Raw genomic sequence first — 17,820 nt, 5'->3', positions numbered from 1 at the left:
GCACAACCTACGAAATTCATCCCTCTTGATGTTGAGAATACTTTTGAGAATATGATAGGCCCGAAAAGCCTCACGAAATTCAGCCCAACTCTCTTGGCGTCCTTCTCCAATTTGTGCCATATAACCATGCCACCAAGCTCCCGCGGCATCACAAAGTTGATGAGCCGCATAAGTCACCTTCTCTTGATCATTGCATTGGATGAGACCAAATTTCTGCTCTATGGTGCGCAGCCAAAAATCAGCATCCAAAGGTTCCTTGGACCCATGAAAGATAGGAGGGTCGGTGGCCATAAAAGCGGAATGACCATGACGTTGTCCACCCTATCTATGCCCACCCAATTGCTGCACAATGGCTTACAAAATCTGATTCTACACCTGCCGGCTCTCCTCGGACCTCCTAAGGATCTCCAAAAGGGCCGGGTGGATAGGAGGAGGAGGGGGCAAATTCTCACCACCAGCACCATCATTGTTTCCAGCCATCCTGCCGCCAACCACAAATGAGGTTAGCGTCTGGGAGAAAAGAAAATTGATATAATACAATTGCACAAAAAAAATTGTACAACTACGTAGGATATCAACCACAAACATGTGAGATTAAAATTTGACATGATAAATAGGATGGATCAAAGAATAATGGAACAAGAGAATTTTTGGACAGAAACTAAGGAATCATTAATAAGAAATTCCAACGATCAAGCATCTAGCAATCCACGTACTACCATAAAAATGCATGCATGAACAATGATAAATGATGACATGCCACAGCCATACGCACAAACAACACGGCACACATCTAAAATAACTGAGGTCCACGTAGATAATATTTGTACATTACATAGGCATATAGCTAACTAGTGTCTCCCACGGTCTCACCAATTAACTATCCGATTACATAAAATAGACGGTACATTACAACGAGTTACATAGCTCGAGGAGTCTCATAACCGCCATAGGATTACATAAATATTTAAAAAGGACTATAGGGACCTCTCGCGAAGTATGGTGGGAAGTCATCAAGGAGGTGATATTCAGGGGATCCGGTGTCTTCGGGGTTCTCCGGGTGAGTGAGGGCTGCATGTTCACCACCAAAGATAATCTCTCTTGTCAATGTTGTGGGGGCAAAGCGGCACACACGCAGCCCATTGGACATATGTGCTTGCCCCACAACATGTTGAGGAAGGTATACACCTTGAACTAGTGGAAAACGAAGCTCCAAAGGTGCCACCTCATGTGGGGTGTAGTCATTGGGTCCATACAACACACTTTGGGGCACTTGGCCCATACGAACATACAACTCCACGGTGTGTTGTAGTCCATTGAAATGGCATCTTGTCTCCCTTAACTCAGCTCAGATACAACGGAGGCTTCGGTCTTGTGCCGCCACCAACTCGGACATATGCCTTTCATACAAGGTTGCATCTTCCATACCCATGTCAAACACATTTATACCTTGCAATGGTCCTTAAATTGGGAAGTGGATGAATGGGTAATGCTCCAACTCGATCACTTTCTTGGTGGAGGATTGCCATGGCCTTGTATGCAACTTCTTGGATCGCCATCTTGATTGAAGTCCCATGAGCTGAAATGTTGTGTGCTTCCGTGACCACTTCAACAAAACGTCTCAGGATGAACACGGTGGCAACATAGTCCACCGTGCCTGGCCCAAGTCCCCTTGCAAAGACCGAATACTCCGGCCTCCACGAGAAGTTGCCTCTCCAAAGCATCTCGGCAAGAAGGGGAGGAAAGCCTTCCGCCTCCTCGGCACAAGTCACCATGACCAATTGGCCCAAGTTCCCGTCCATCTATCATGAGCAAGACAAGATGAGTTAGTGAACATATTTAAGATAATTAATGTGCAGCCATAAGGTACGAGACTTAGCTCTATGGAAGATAAGATATATATGCACAATAGAAGAAATATAGCCTTAAGAAAATCAAAATTTACAAGTACTTAATTATTGGTGATCACCATTTTATTTCTAAGCGTGCCTCACATCAAAATTTTGGTGATAACCATGCATGGAATGCAACCATAGCTCTGATGCCACGCTGTGAGGAACCAGCCCAAGTTGATCATGTTTAATCAAATTATTGTCCATTGATCAACTAGATTAAAAAGGACCAACCCCGGTAGTTCTTCGAATATGTCATGAGCACTGCCCAGGATTTAAACACACTCCACACGCACAACAGGATGACATCATCACACAAGCGCAACCGTATATAGAGCTGGATTACATAAAAGATGTTCAAGCACATAACATCAAGTCTTAGAGTTTTGTAGCGGAAAGTTCTACGTCGCTCCCATTCCATACATGATAGAAAATAAGAAGGTTAACACTATATGCCGATAGTGCCCTTCTCATAGCCACCAGCCAGCTACTCCTCACCCTCACCTCCGTCCGCAGGGTAGAAGTACCCAAAGATGGCCTCCAACTACGGATCACCTGCAACAACTTAACGAGAGCACCATGAGTACAAAAGGTACTCGCAGGGCTTATCCAATATGGGTATATACTTGCCCGACCTTAAGGAGAATGCATAGGTGATGGTATTTAATTTTGCATAAAAAGCGTCTAACTTTGATCAAGTTATAATAAGCAAAAGACATGCATCTATGATCCCTATATCATACATCAATACAATTGTATAAGTAAAGTGATCATAACTCATAAGCTCAATCTTCCATGAACTCTTCTTGCGGTGACATACGTTAAAGTCCAAGTACAGGAGCATGCTCAATGACCGAGAGCGTGGCTATTGCAATAGAGATTAAAGACCCTGCAGGGGTGTACAACTTTTCCCACACGAGAACAAGACCAACGACCATACCCACGGCCAAGGATAAGTGTTGATTCATGCCTCAACCTTTCACACAAACACAACCGGCTATGAGCGAACGGTCGGAAAGGACAAGTGCGCCGGGACCGCCGATCACACTCCATCACAACTCGCACCGAATCCGATCAAGGCAAGGTGTGTCTCATGCTAGTTGGCTTACCGTTCCATTATTAAGCATGTGGTTTATACGGAAAAGTGCTCAAGTATCACAGTGATAACGACCGGTCTCAACCCAAGCAAGCCTAACCACTTGAGCTCCATCTCAACATGGCCCTACCATACTTGCCCCAAGTCCAAATCATCATTCATAGTTGCTCACATTTTATCCATCATTGACTAATCATGTAGAAAATAATTAATCAAACATCCTATAGCTCGCGAGTGGTGGTGACCTTGCCACCTCTCGTCTTCTACCGAAGCTAAGCATGGCTAAGCATATAATTCATGACACCTATTCAAGCATACTCAACTAGAATATGATATCCTAAGCAAGGTTGGTAATGCATCAAATAGGTTCTAAGCAAGCAAGGATACATATAATAACTCACGCACAAACAAGACACATATACTTCATTGATCCAAAATAAGGTGTAAGGGATGCATAGGTACTTGCCTTGGTTCACAACGGAAGCGTCGACTCCCACGGTCTCCAGCTCAACCTCCTCTTGCTCCAGCGTCACAGTCTCTACCTGAGTGCAATGATGCTTGGTAAATAAATATGACATGAATGATTGCAAGGATTTGCAAATGATATGCGAAGGCATGATTTAACATTGCACAACTAGGATAAAAGAGTCTAGACATGTAGGACATAGGTGGATTAACTGGGTAAAAGCAAGGGGATTAACTGGGTAAATGCAGACCGTCCGGCTCTAGGGGGCAGACCGCCCGTGACACGGTTGAGGCTCACCGGCGAGTTCGCAGGCGGCGATTCCGGCCACGGTTTGGGATGGGGTTTGATCCTAAAGGTTCCTATGAGTGTAGGGAGTCTATCTTGATAGCTAAAAGGCACATGCATCAGGACTACGAGGCTCTAGGTCATCAATGGTGATTAGGAGATAGAGGGCTTCATGGCTTCCAAACCTAGGGCAATGGGAGTAGATCGGGGATGGGATAAGCTCACCAGTGATGGATGGAACACCGGCAGGGGCTTGAAGATGGTGTAGATGGCTTGGTGAAGCTTGAGGTCGTTCTCCGCTTGAAACTTGAGGAAGAAGAAGAAGATGGAGGAGAAGTGTGGGGAAGCTCCTAGCTCCAAGGAAGAGGATGAAGTCGAGGTGGTGCAGCACGTTGACATCAATCTCCGGCATCCTCCAGCGATGCTCCAGTGAGGTGGAGGGGCTTCAATGGTGGGAGAGGAGGGGAAGCTCCTCCATGGCTTGGAGTAGAGAGAGAGTGAAGTTTGAGGGAATGGAGATGGAGAGAGTGAGCAGGAGAGTGCTCATGTGAAAGGAGGGCTCGGGTTGATGCGTGTGGTCCTTGGGGGGTACGTGTCGCCAAAGTTCTGCGCATTGGACACGCACCGGGGCGCACTAGCGGACCGTCCGCGAGTGGGGCGCGGACCATCCTGGGTGTTGACATGGCGAAGAAGAAGAAGTTAGGCATGGGGGTCGGGGGGTCGGGCGAGGCGGAGCACTCCCGCAGGGGTCGGGGGTCGGGCGAGGTGGAGCACTCCCGCTGGGGTAGGGGGTCGGGCGAGGCGGAGCACTCCCGTAGGGGTCGGGGGTCGGGCCAGCGGGTCTATCCTAACCCGGCGGTTTAGGCCTTTGCAAGTGTCCTAATGACACCTGCTTGTATTATCCTCAACAGTTAATGCTTGATGATGCATATGATGACATGTTTAACCCTCTAATTAGCGTAGGGCTGTTACATTGTCTATGAGGAATGGCCTGTATCTTCCCCCAGCAAAATTATCTGGAGTACTTGACGCTCTAGCACCCAATTCAAATTGTATGCCACGCTTAACCAAAGTGGCGTCAAGGCATCAGATTAAAGTTCTGTAGCTCATTATTCAGTATTTTGCATCGCCGGCGACAAAGACATGTACCTTAATTTATTCAATCTTTTAGGCATCATCTGTTGGCCGCCATGAAAAATAATTACTCCAAATCATCATAATGATTCAGATGCATCCTTTTATAACTATTGAAAAGTAAATCACTACAGTATTGATGCCTTAAATAAATCACTCTATCTGCAGCTCCTGGTAATCTACTTGTTGCTGATGTGGGACACCACTATATATATATTTAACTTCCAGTGCTTCGTCTATCTGCAGGAAGAGACTGCACTGGCGACAGCAGAGGTAGCCTTCAACCTACAGTCTGAAGAGGCTGCACTTTGCTGATGTGGGACACCACTATACCTATCCTACAGGAAGTTTGGTAAAAAAAATGTTTAATACTGAGCCAAACTTAAAACCCTAGCTGCACCTCCGATCCAATGCTTCTGTTTGTAACTTTTTATTTCATTTTGCAAATCTGAATATATACCTGTACCTTGGGCTGAAATTGATTATAAGCAAATGAGCGTAATATTCCTATGTAAGTTTGTAATTTACTGTGTGGGATGAAATGAAGTAGCCAGAAGCTACATTATGTGTACATATTCATATTTGTGTAAACATATGAGGTGGCCCGAAGCTATATTTATGTTTACGCACTGGTATTTGTAATCAATACAATGCATTGTTTATTCTAATTTATATTTTTTATAAATTCACATTGGTGACGAGCAAAACTGCGGCACGTCACCAATAAGAAAGTCATGAGTGACGGCAACATATTGGCCGGTCACTAATAATTGTCATTAGTGACGTGTAATCCCTACCATCGTCACTTTTTTTTATCATTAGTGACGTTGTAGACCCTATAGCCGTCACCTTTATTTATCATTAATGACGCATAAATTTTACAACCGTCACCTTTGTGAGTCATTAGTGATGACTTTTTCCGCGTCACTGATGATGTTCACATCAGTGACAAAAATTTAGTGATGCTGATTTTATCCGTCACTGATGTTGCTATACAGTCGTCACTAATATAGTATTATAATATAGTGATTGCTCCAATTCTAAAATCTGAAATTTCTCCATTTTCAAAGCAAGGAATAAACATTACTATATAAGAAATGTAGGATAAAATTTCTTACATTAGGAATAGCTCGGTGAGTGAAATCACCACAAAATTAGGTAAAAAGTTGGTTTGACCTCCCCTTAGCCAGCCATTGCCTTGAACACAGCAGCTGGATGGTGTGTTCAAGGCTTGGGCGCTTGGCCGGACAGAGGAGAAAGACACCCTTTTATCAGGATCAATTTAGTCCCGGATGGTGGTGATAACTGGGACTAAAGGGACCCGGTTAGTAGCTCGAACCGGGACTTATTTCCCCTGCGAGCCACTTGTCCGAGTTGGAGCCACCAAGACGGACTAATGAGGGACATTTAGTCTTGGTTAGTGGCTCCAACTGGGACTAATTACCCCGTCAGCTACTAGTCCTGGTTGGAGCCACCAACGCGAACTAATGAAGGACTTTTAGTCCGGGTTGTTGGTTTCAACCTGCTAAATGTCCCTCCCCAGCAGTTAGCTAGCCATTGGATTTGGGACTAATGCCTTCATTACATACCCAACATCGGCTGGGACTAAAGGCAAAAACTGAAGACCCTTTCTGCACTAGTGGGATCTACTAAGGGGCCAGTATTTTCATGAACCATACAATATTTGTTCATCAATAACCAATATTGTCACTGGAGGGATATTTGAATGTGATTGGGTGCTCGTAGCCTAGGAGGGGGAGGGAATGAATTAGGCAATCTAAAACTTTAACCTATGACTCCAACTAGTTTGCACATAAACTTGAACTAAAACATATTATCTAGATATGCCACTACGATTCTTCTAGTGTGAAACTCTCATCCCAAAAGAGGTATACAACCTATAACCAATCATAGCAAGATACTACTTTAAGAAAATAAAGGTATACAAGTTGCAATACGAAATGCGGAAGTTTAAATAGGGATGAGAGGAAGCAAACTCTTAACGTGAGATGTATCTCGTGGTTCGATTAGGCACAAAGCCACTGCTACTCCACATTATTGAAGCACTCACTAACAGTATCGCTTTCCTGTAATTAAGTCTGTTCCGGGACTATTCTTGACTCGCCACTAAGGCTACGTCAAGTCACCACAGTCACCTTGATCATGTTTTCCACTAAGGAGCTTCTCCACAAAGGATGGGGGCCTCCACGTCCCCCGCAAAAAGCCTTCGACACTGCTCTACACCAAGCCGAAGGGTCGAAGATGTGTCGGCAGGCCACCAAGACTTCAAGGATGGCCGACGTACTAAGGTACAAGTATGGTTCACTCTAGAACCAGCTCACAAGGCAACAACACCTTGCACTCTCACTCACTTAAGAGCTAATCTAGCACTAATACTTTCAAATGTGTGCTAAGGACTAAAGATTTGATCACTAAGCATTTGGTTGGCTTGGAGGTGTTCTCAGATGTGTGTGGGACTTCTCTTGACTCTAGCAAACCTTAAATGGTCGGGGGATGGCATATATATAGGCCACCAAGTCGAGCTAGCCGTTTATAGCCGTTGTTCACTTTCCAATGTAGGCATCGGTTAAACTGGTGCTTGAACCGTCGGTTCAACCGGTCACTCTGAGCTCTGAAGTAGCTATTGTACTTCTAACACGCTGTTCTACTGACTCAGCAGTCATCGGTTAAACCGATGCATTGCTCCGATGTCCATCGGTTCAACCGGTGCTGAAGGTCTTTCTCCTTGGTTTCCTGCAGTGCTGACGTCATTCCGACTCCTTGCTTCAGTGCACCGTCGGTTCAACCGGTGCTAAAGACTTGGTTCCTTGCGCCCTGACATGCTCACTGGACAATGGTACGATGAATGCACCAACGCCTATTTGATGCACCATCGGTTTAACCGGTGTCACTTAGATATCTTCACTTGGTCTTCATGCGCACTGTCCAATGCACTGATGCCTGAGCGTCGGTTTATCCGATGACCATCGATTTGGCCGGTGCAGGATCATCGGTTAAACTAGTGCTACTTGTTTTTGTTAACTTTGTCCAAATCGTCGCGGCGGTTATCTGGACACATCTCTACGGCGAATTGGACATTTTATATTACATCCATGGGACCTAAAAATCTTATAAATATAATCTCACAAACTTGTTAGTCTTATTGATTATGTTGTCACACAATAACTAAAATCATAAACAATTACTTGTTTTTGTAGGAAGTTACAAGGTGGTTGAATACAGCTGTCCCTGATGCACGACATCGTCGGCACCAAGGCGGGAGGTGATGGGGACTTGTTATGGACTCTGCATCCGTTTATTTTCGCTACTGGCCACGGCGGTTGCACTATTGTTGTTTCAATTTGGTTTGGATGATCGCCACAAGGGTAGCTACAGCAAAGTAGATGTCGCTGTCACCTATGTCCTTTCAGTTTGGGCCGCCGCCGTCCCTGGAGATGACATTGCTGTTGAGGGCCGTGTTGTCGAGCTGGATAACATATGGGTTGGTGCCTCCATTCCATTTCTAGAGGATTTCTAGGGAACCGTCTATTGTACCTCGGCATGGCGCTGGAGGTCGGGGACGGTCAGCAGGCAAGATGTTCGCCGGAATGCCGCATTGCATTTGAAAACTTTTGTATTTTGTCTGAATAAAGTTTGGGACCATGGGTTTAAGGACATTGTGTCAACGCTTCATGGACTATGTCAGTGACTTGGTGTGTATTAAGCTTGACTTGCTGATTTGCCGTTGTCAATTTGTCATTTCGCACAGCAACTACCTCAACTGAAAAACCTCTGCACTGGAAAGACTGAAACCAACGTGATTATCAGACGGCTGAGGACTAGTTTGCAAGGTCTGTAAACACCAAGGGGCTTCTCGCGTAGTAAGATAAGATATTTGAAGTGTCAGACAGATATTTGCACTGTCGAGGATAACATATACACCCGGCCGTTTCTGCGTAGTGTCATCTTATCCCTTTCTCCTTCCCTCGCAAAAATCTTCAGCAAAGGGTTAGCAGGAGAGGAGCAGCTGAGCAAGAATGGCAGCACCGGGGTCACTAGGACTTCTCCATGCCCCGTCCTTCACCGCTGCCAAGTGCCAGCCGGTGGCGAGCCGACCAGGGGCGCGGCGAGCACCACGACCACTGCTCGCCGTGCGCGCCTCGGCTGCTGACGCCGCCAACAAGGACGCCGTCCTCAGGGCCTTCCGTGAGAACAGAGCTCTCAAGGTTTATCCTTCTATGCGTCAACGTTTACAAAGTTACGCTCCATATGGAACACAAGTTTCAACTATTTTCAAATAAAATATTTATGAAATGCGTGCGTTCCAAACTTGACATTATGATGCAGCAAGTTTCACATGTTACTTCCAGCGCAAGTTTGTAGATGTACTGCCGTCTTCAGATTGGGACAGTTGAAGCATATGGCCGCCGAAATTTATATGGTTGGATGGGTTTTCCTCACAGAATGCTGATAATCACCGTCTTATGAAGATCATCTCTGGGCTACAAAACTTCGACAGGAGCAGTGTTGCATCTGTTGTCACAGCTGCAGATAAGGTGTTGACGATGCATCTATCTCTCAATGTTTATTATTTTGTTCTTAAATGCATTGCAGTGCTCCTGCTTTATTTCAAAAAAAAATTATTTTGCTCTTACAGACTTCTTTGAGACAGAATAATGTGAAAAATGAGGTTTAGAAGTCTGATTCCTTGTAAAGACAATATGAAAAAGCATTGAAACTTGAAAGCAATCGTGAATTTGCTCATGCTATCATGTCTATTGGTGTCTTCTAGAGCTATGAATAATGTAAGATCATGTCGCTGATGATTTTTTTTAACAAAAAAGTCAAATTACACGGGAGGTCACTGTACTGGATTCAATGTTCCAGATCGAGCACTCATTATCCTTCATCCAGAATGTTAATTAGTATATGAGTTAGTATATCTACGGAGAAGTTATTATCAAAACAAGCTGCTGTATCATCAACCCCCTCTCTTCAAATACAGTCAACATCTATGTGTACCAGGAAGCAACCTAAATTAGCAACAATTTTCCAAGACATGTGTACTTTGTTAAGGAAAACAAGAAAGCAACTTATGTCATTTAAAACTTTCTTGGTGATGTGAACCTTTTCTAGGTTTAGGAAAAGTAGGAATTGCACTATAATTTGGCAGGAGTCCGTGGAAAGTTCCTCTACCATTTTGTAGTTTCAAAACAAAATTTGTGTACTTATCATACTTTGGATCAGCAGACATTATACTCAACTTTACACATGCTATTATATTCATGATCATGTCATATTTTGGACTGAAAGATTACTCATCAGTCATAGTAACAAGTTTGATGTATCTTTGTTAATGGTTTCAGGGAGGTGCCACCCATGTTGACATAGCATGTGATGAGGACCTAGTAAAGCTTGCTCTGAACCTTACCACCCTTCCGGTTAGCTTTCCTTTCACAGGGTGATTTGAATTTGTCAATGTAATTTCCATTAAGGTTGTACTGCAGAGTTCGTTATGCTAAGTGCATTCTGGATATTGCATACTGCAGATTTGCGTCTCATCTGTAGATCCTTCAGCGGTCCATTCTGCAGTACAAGCTGGAGCTAAATGGTCAGGCTTTAAACTTGGGATGAGCCCTACACACATAAAAAAAGAATTGTATAAAAGAAAGGCAGTTTTTAAAAAATATTTTCCTCAGTAAAAACCTTCTTTCTTGCAGGTTGAGATTGGAAACTATGATTCCTTCTACGAGATGGGCATCGAGTTCTCTTCTGAGCAGGTATTCACTGACCTTCCAATACAGAGCTGCTAACTAATTGTGCATCTCTTACTGCAACATAATCCACAAGTGGAGTATCAAAGAAACTCACGTGTAATTGATTTCAGATACTGAAGCTGACAAGGGAAACCAGGAAGATGCTTCCAAGCATCACCTTATCAGTAACTGTACCTCACACACTGAGCCTGCCAGATCAGGTATATGTTCATAACAATCACTACGTTTAAACACGAAGTCTTCTGAAATGAAAATAACTAGCACATGCTTTCAACTGTCTAATTTCGATGCATATTTGCAGATGAGACTTGCAGAGTGTGACAGAACCGCCAAATTAAAACTCAAAATTAAGCTAAATGGCCATCATTTGAACACATTAGGCACATTTGACTTAACGGTTCAATTTGACAGTCCTTTCGAAATTGACCTTCCGATCGAAACAAACACCAGTAGTCCCACGCGAAGGTGAGCGCAGGCAGTACAAACATGGCGAGTACATATAAATACGACTACAACCCGAGTAGAGTACATTAAGTTCTACAAACCTGGTTTAATTACATAAATAATATACAAGAGCAACTTTATTTTAAAACAAAGCCCGATATAAGAAATTTGACGTCTATAATACATGAAGCGCAGTATCGAATCACACACTCAGCCCACGGGTGTGTGATTTGGTAACTAGCAAGGGCTAAATATCTGGCCCGGCCACCTCCCAACCATCCGCGCCAAGCTGGATAAACTTAGCACAACAAGGACAGAAGTCGATCTCATCCTGACCTGAAATAGTTTGAGCCACAACCCTGAGTATACTAATACTCCGCAAGACTTACCCGACTATGGGTATACATAGCCCATTATCTAGACATGCATGGCTTTCTGGCTGTGGGTTGTTTTGCGGAAAAGCAATTAAGAGTGAGTCCTTACTTTCAATATTTTAGCTAGATTAGCAATGATACCTATTTTCTATGGTTTGCATATCTATACCAATCAGTGTGGAAAAACAATTGATTAGGTACAACTATACTGATCATCTCATTCACTTCCATGTTCTTACTACGATGTGACTCGGAGATCAAGGTGCTCATGTCCGAGAGCGACTGACGGCGAATCGATCCGATTTAACCTTGCAAGGTGGACCTAACCAACACGGCACGTATTTGCCCCGTCGGACAATACAAACCAACCATTCCCCTCCCCGCCTCGAACTACAGGAACCAGCCCAATGACATATGGTCAGCCGAGCTCAACGTGAGACCACCAAAAGTAAACATATGCATCCCCATTTCTCCGCGACTACTCAACTACCCCAGGAGTTGGGTGCGGATTCCTGTACTTTCGAAGCAAGGCAGTACTCGGCTTACCGGTTTCGACTACCTCCTACTCCCGGTATGCGGTTAGTACAAATCAAACATGATCAGCAGGGCCGACAACGGTACGGTCCTTAACCGATACAGACGGGGCTAGACAGTTCCCGTTCGGTCTCCAATTCTTTTCCTTTCCTCCATATTCCAATATTCCATAATCAAATCATAAAGACATCCTATATCTCGCGAGTAACAGGACATTACTCGACTTTTACCGAATCCTAATTTTAGCATGGCAAGGATAACGACATATACATACTAGTATTCCGACCAATGGAACCTAGAAATCATGCAACTAGGGTTTCATCCAACGCCTAGAAACTTAATGCATAAGCAAGTAAATACATATATATAACATTTCATAAGTTAAAATAATAGGTTATGCTCCGGGGCTTGCCTGTGGGCTGCTGCTCAGAGCTAGTGTCCACTGGGCCTTGGGCCGGGTCGTCACGAAACTCCTGCGGGGCTGGCTCCGTCTGCTCCTGCGGCTCCGCGATCACCTCGTAGACGACTTCCTCGGTCGCGGATTCTATATGTATGCATATGAAACAATGAGTAAATGTCATGCATATGAGACAACGAGTAAATGCCAACATGACTTTGCCATTAGATGATAAACATTAAACAAATTAACAATTTACATAAAAGGATGCAACTATGGTGATAAATAACTTTAACCCTAGTGCTAGAAACAATTAGAGGCCAAATTATCAATTAGAGCATGATTTACTATAAAATAAAATATGACTAGCAAAGACATTATTATTTGCCTCTTATAATTTGTATAAAAATTTACATGTAAAAATATTATTATTCTTATACACATATTTAAGTTTGGTTACATTTTATATTCATATACTAAACTAGGTCCTATGAGTATGAAAATTTTATGGTGGATCACTCATGCTTAAAGTAAGCTACTGCAAAAATTTCATAACTTTTAGAATAACAGATCTATAGAAACTAATTAAGCAAGGTTAAACACACTTTAAATTTTTGCAGGTGTAAAAAGGTCATTTCGTCATCATGGATATTTTTCCACCATAGATCTTACTCTAACAAATCCAACAAAATTTATTTCATATTTTTCACATTTTTCCTTGATTTTATATGAAATTTACAAATTACAGCCGAAATAAAACACAAAATAAAGAAAACTCCCCCCTTACCCCACTGACCAGCGGGCCCCACTGGTCAGTGGGAGGGGTTTCTTCCCCGCCCAGCCACGCAAACCGCAGCGGGCGGCGGTGCGCCAGGCGCCGAGCCGAGCGGCCCGCGGCGGCGACGGCCGGTGGCGGCTCGCGCGGCGGCGCAGCTGCAGCAGCTCTGTGGGGCCCGCACGCACGCGCGGCCCTAGGCGGCGGCGAGGGTCAGCGACGGCGGCGCCCTAGCGGCGGCGCGGAACAGGGGAAGCGGCGGCGCGGCGCGTGCCGGCGACGGTGGGGCCAAGCGGCGGCGGTGCAGCGCGGCTCGAGCATCAGCGCAGCTAGGCGGCTCTGGTGCGAGCGCTAGCGTGGCGCGGAGCGGGGCAGGCGCTGCTCGCGGCGTACGGCAGCGGCGGCGCAGGGAACCGGCGGCGACACGGTGGAGAACGCGCGTGGAAACCTCGCGAACGCGAAGGAACGTGGAGAGCATGAGCACCAGTGGCTCACCTAGGGACGATTTGAGCCGTCAAGCGAAGAAAATGATGGCCGGAGGTGGGAGTTCGACGGCGGAGTGGAGCTCGGGCGGCTTTAATGGCTGGCGGCCGGAAAAGCTTCGGTTCCCGGCGACTTGGTCGATGGAGCTCGCGAAGGAGGGGTCGAGGAAGAAGCTAGGAAGGTAGACGAGCTTCGGGTGAAGTGGATTTGGGATCCATGGAGGGAAACTCGCGAATCGGGCCGGCAAGCGCGAGCTGCTCAGACGCCATCCATGGCGAACCCAGGGAGGAGAAGGAGAGGAGGGCGAGTCGTAAACGGGAGTGAGGCAGGTGGCGAGCTCGGGAAGGCGTCGTGGACGACTTGGCGACGCTCGACGGCCGGGAAAACGGGATCGCCCTCCACGACGGCAACGACACAGAAGCGGGGAGCTTCGGGAGGCCTCCGACACCATACCGCGAACTGTGTGGCACAGGGAGAAGAGAGGGAGAGAGACTGACATGTGGGGGCCACGTGTAAGAAAATTTTTTTATTTGAATTCTAATTTTAGGATTGTTACACAGAGCTACTCGAAGAGGAAGGCACTGATATCATCCAAACTGAAGGCGGAAATGTTCTAACCCTACAAAGCCTGGAGTGCTGGGACTAATTGAAAAGGTATGGCAAACCTGGACTAAAAAGTGAGCATGTTATATCAAGCTGTTTCTCCATTGTACCGGATTTACGAAATTGAGTAACAATTGGCAGGCAACACCAACACTGGCCGCAGCGTACTCCATCTCCAGGGCTGTCCGCATTCCAGTGATGTGCTCGTCTGGTTTAAGCTCGATGACAGCACCAATGGCAGTAACTGCAGGAGCTGCTGGAGTGGTATGCACTAATGTATACCTGAAGTTTTTCGCTTTTAGGAAAAACCAGCGATGTGACTTTGACAGTAGCCGATCGTTGTTCTTCTGATTGCAGGGAGTCGGTTCTGCTGTTAACAAACTCAACGAGGTTGTGGCGATGATCGCTGAGGTGAGAAGCATCGCACAAGCAATGGGTCTGGATTCAAGAAACGTGTCTGAAAACTTGAGAACAGTCCATCACTAGTGGCTAGGAGTCAATCTTTTGCCTTTTCTTCTAGAACTTGAACAGTCAATAAGAAAGCAGAGGATGCAGCCGCTATGCATTCTCTCTGCTGCCTTTTGCCGTGGCTGTGAGTGAAAGCACCATGGTAGAAGTGGTGCCTTGATCAATAGAAGTTGTAAGACCTCAATGCATGTGCCTCTGGGTCGCTACAATTAGTCTTTTTAAACTCGCAAAAAACTTCGGGTCGGTGCTGGCTTTGTTTGGGACATTGTTTGCTCTTGCAAATTTGACTCTATTTTATGTTCCGTGGAGGAAAACCGTCTTAGAGGCATCTAAATTAGTACTCTAGAATGCTTCAAACTGCTTCCTCTTTATCAGATTTTTTTCCATTTTATTTGCGATGAAAAAATTGGTGCCAGCAAAGACGCTTTCAGTAAGAAAGAGTAGATACAGCAGTTCAGCATCTCCCTTCCGCTGGCTCGCTTTTGCCGTGGCAGTGACCAACGCTAAAGCAGACATGTGGAATTGTTTCCTTGATCGATGACTGTTGCAAGACCATCATGTTTCGCGTGCCGCTACCTTTGCCATTGCTGGCTTGTTGCCTTGTTGCTGTTGGACTCACAGCAAGCGAGCGCCCCCATCACCGCCGGTTCGAAATGAGCATCACCAATAGTTCAGGGGGTGTTGGATTTATATCGATGGTGATGGGAGGGGCTATCACCGCCGGTTGTAGAACCGGCGGTGATGGGGGCGAATCACCGCTGGTTTGAAAACCGTTGTTTCGAACCGGCAGTGATGACCTTTTTCCCATTAAAAAATATATATTTATATATTAATTAGTTGTATGCCCATGCGTTGCTACGAGGTCTGAAATTCTTTTAACAATACATGGAACATGGAAAGATGATACTGTCAACATGCTATGGTCGCACCATATTATCATACAATACAATCAAAGATGTCGACATACATGCACGCACACTCACCCCTAATTGAAGACTGGTTGTATAAGAAAGATTGGACCAGTTCCAAATCATTTATGGAGAAAAAATGATAGCACTCTGTGAATAAAAGTAATATGCATGCATATTATATATGAAATCAATTTGTTCAACTCTGAAACTGAACACTATCACACTGGACATAGCTCACAAGTCAAAAAAGCTACCAGAAAGCACAAGTCGCTAAGAGAGGATTGGTAGGATTGGTAGTTTGCTACCTGGCTAATTAAATGAAGTCCAGGTCTCAGGGTCCATGAAAGTCTTTGCAGGCGTGACGGATATGACACCGTGTTCCCGACACAAAACAGCATCATGAGGGCAGATTCCCATCAGCAGCAGTATTTATTTCATCATTGACGTGTAAGAAACTATGCACTGCTCTGAAGCAAGAAGGGAAAATAATTTTTGTTCAGCTTCTCTCTGTTGGATGCTGGGGTAACCCTAGAGCCAATAAGTGGTGATATCGCATTTCAGCATGTGAGATTCAGATATCCCACACGGCCTGATGTTTAGATATCCTAATACCTCCAAGTTTACATTGTTATACTTGGTTCCAACCTATCAGCAGGCAGCGTACAAGTTTCTAAAACTGAACCTAACTGTTTGCACTATGTCACTTATCTGTCAGAATGTTGCAGTGGCAAATCGATAGCAATAGCGTTGTTGCGGAGATTCTATGATCCTGATGCAGGCCACATACTCCTAGATAGAGTGGACATACAGAAGTTCCAGCTGAGGTGGCTGAGCCAACAGTTATATGTCAAGAACCATCTCTGTTCAATAACACGATCCAGGTAAACATCACCTACAGAAAGGAAGGGAAAAGCGACAGACTCCGATGTTGTGGCTGCTGCACGACTGGCAAATGCTCACAAGTTCATCCGTTCATTGCATCAGGTAATGCCTCAATTGTATTAACATTACTACATGCTGCCTACTGAAAAACTAAGTGATGTGCCAAACATGTTGTTATTGAGATCAGTTGTTACCTGAAAAAAAAATGCAGGGATATGACACAATGGTTGGGTAGCGTGGGGCTCAACTAAATGAAAATTAGAATATTCAGGTTCAATTATTCAGTAATTGAATTCAGAAAACAAATTTAGTTCTGTTTTATGCAGCGATGGAAATTAGAATATGCATCGATGGACAGAACGAACAATGGGGAGAGAGATCGATGCTACCTCCTCGCGGACGGCGGCGCAGCAGTAGGAGGGCCTGGGCCCAGTGGTGCTGGACTTTCTCGTGGGATGGCGCGGCAGGAGGGGCTGGGGATGACGCCGGAGGTCAGGGACGGCGGCGGGCGGCTCTCCAGCAGGGACGGCGGCGGGCGGCGCTCCAGCAGGGACGGCGGCGGGCGGCTCCAGCAGGGACGGCGGGCGGGCGGCTCCAGCTGGGACGGCGGCGGTCGACTCCAGCGGCGACGACGACGCAGAAACTCGGGGACGGCGGCACGTGCAGTCGGGGATGGTGCCGAGGCTCGCGGACGGCAAGGCCCGGGGCAAGAAGGGGCGGCGCAGACCCAACGTCGGCAGCAATCGGGGACGCGGCACCGAGGCTCGCGGCGCGGGTCGGGGATGGCGCGGAGCGGATCCCTCTGGAGCACTGGGCGGGCTGAATTTCGTTTTGGCACCACGGGCTGTCTGATCCCCTTTTGATGGAAAGGGCCTTTACCGCCAGGCCCATCCCCGGTCCGACAGTGTTGGGGGGATTTCACCGCCGGGTTCAGCCCCAACCCAACTGTGATGGTCGGCGACCTCATCACCTCCGGTTGGTCACCGCCGGTCCCAACTACCACTACAGCCACCTACTTTGGACTCGCCGGTTCGTTTTGAACCGTTGGTGATAGCTCATTTGCTATGACCAATTCTGTAGTAGTGAAGCCTCAGGTTATAGGGGTGCGATTCGACTTTGAGGAACACGAGGATAGAAATTTCAAACAAAATTGGAGTCCTGCCCGTTGCGCTGGGAACCCTAGTCTAATTCCTGCCGGCACCAGAGGCCGGGCCACATGCATGATGCCGGCGGAGTCGCTCATTTTTTGAACTTTCCTATTTTTCACTGAGAGGTCATCCCCAGTACTCTAACAGAAAA

The 17,820-nt window shown here is 45.9% G+C and overlaps 1 pseudogene; it reads left to right on the top strand.

Moving 5' to 3' along the window:
• The first annotated feature begins 8,793 nt into the window (after positions 1-8,793).
• LOC120639642 lies at positions 8,794-14,991 on the top strand (annotated as a pseudogene).
• The last annotated feature ends 2,829 nt before the right edge of the window (positions 14,992-17,820 follow it).

Source organism: Panicum virgatum, chromosome 7K, assembly GCF_016808335.1.
Source record: "Panicum virgatum strain AP13 chromosome 7K, P.virgatum_v5, whole genome shotgun sequence".
NCBI classification, from domain to species: domain Eukaryota; kingdom Viridiplantae; phylum Streptophyta; class Magnoliopsida; order Poales; family Poaceae; genus Panicum; species Panicum virgatum.
This window is presented reverse-complemented; position numbering and strand designations above follow the sequence as displayed.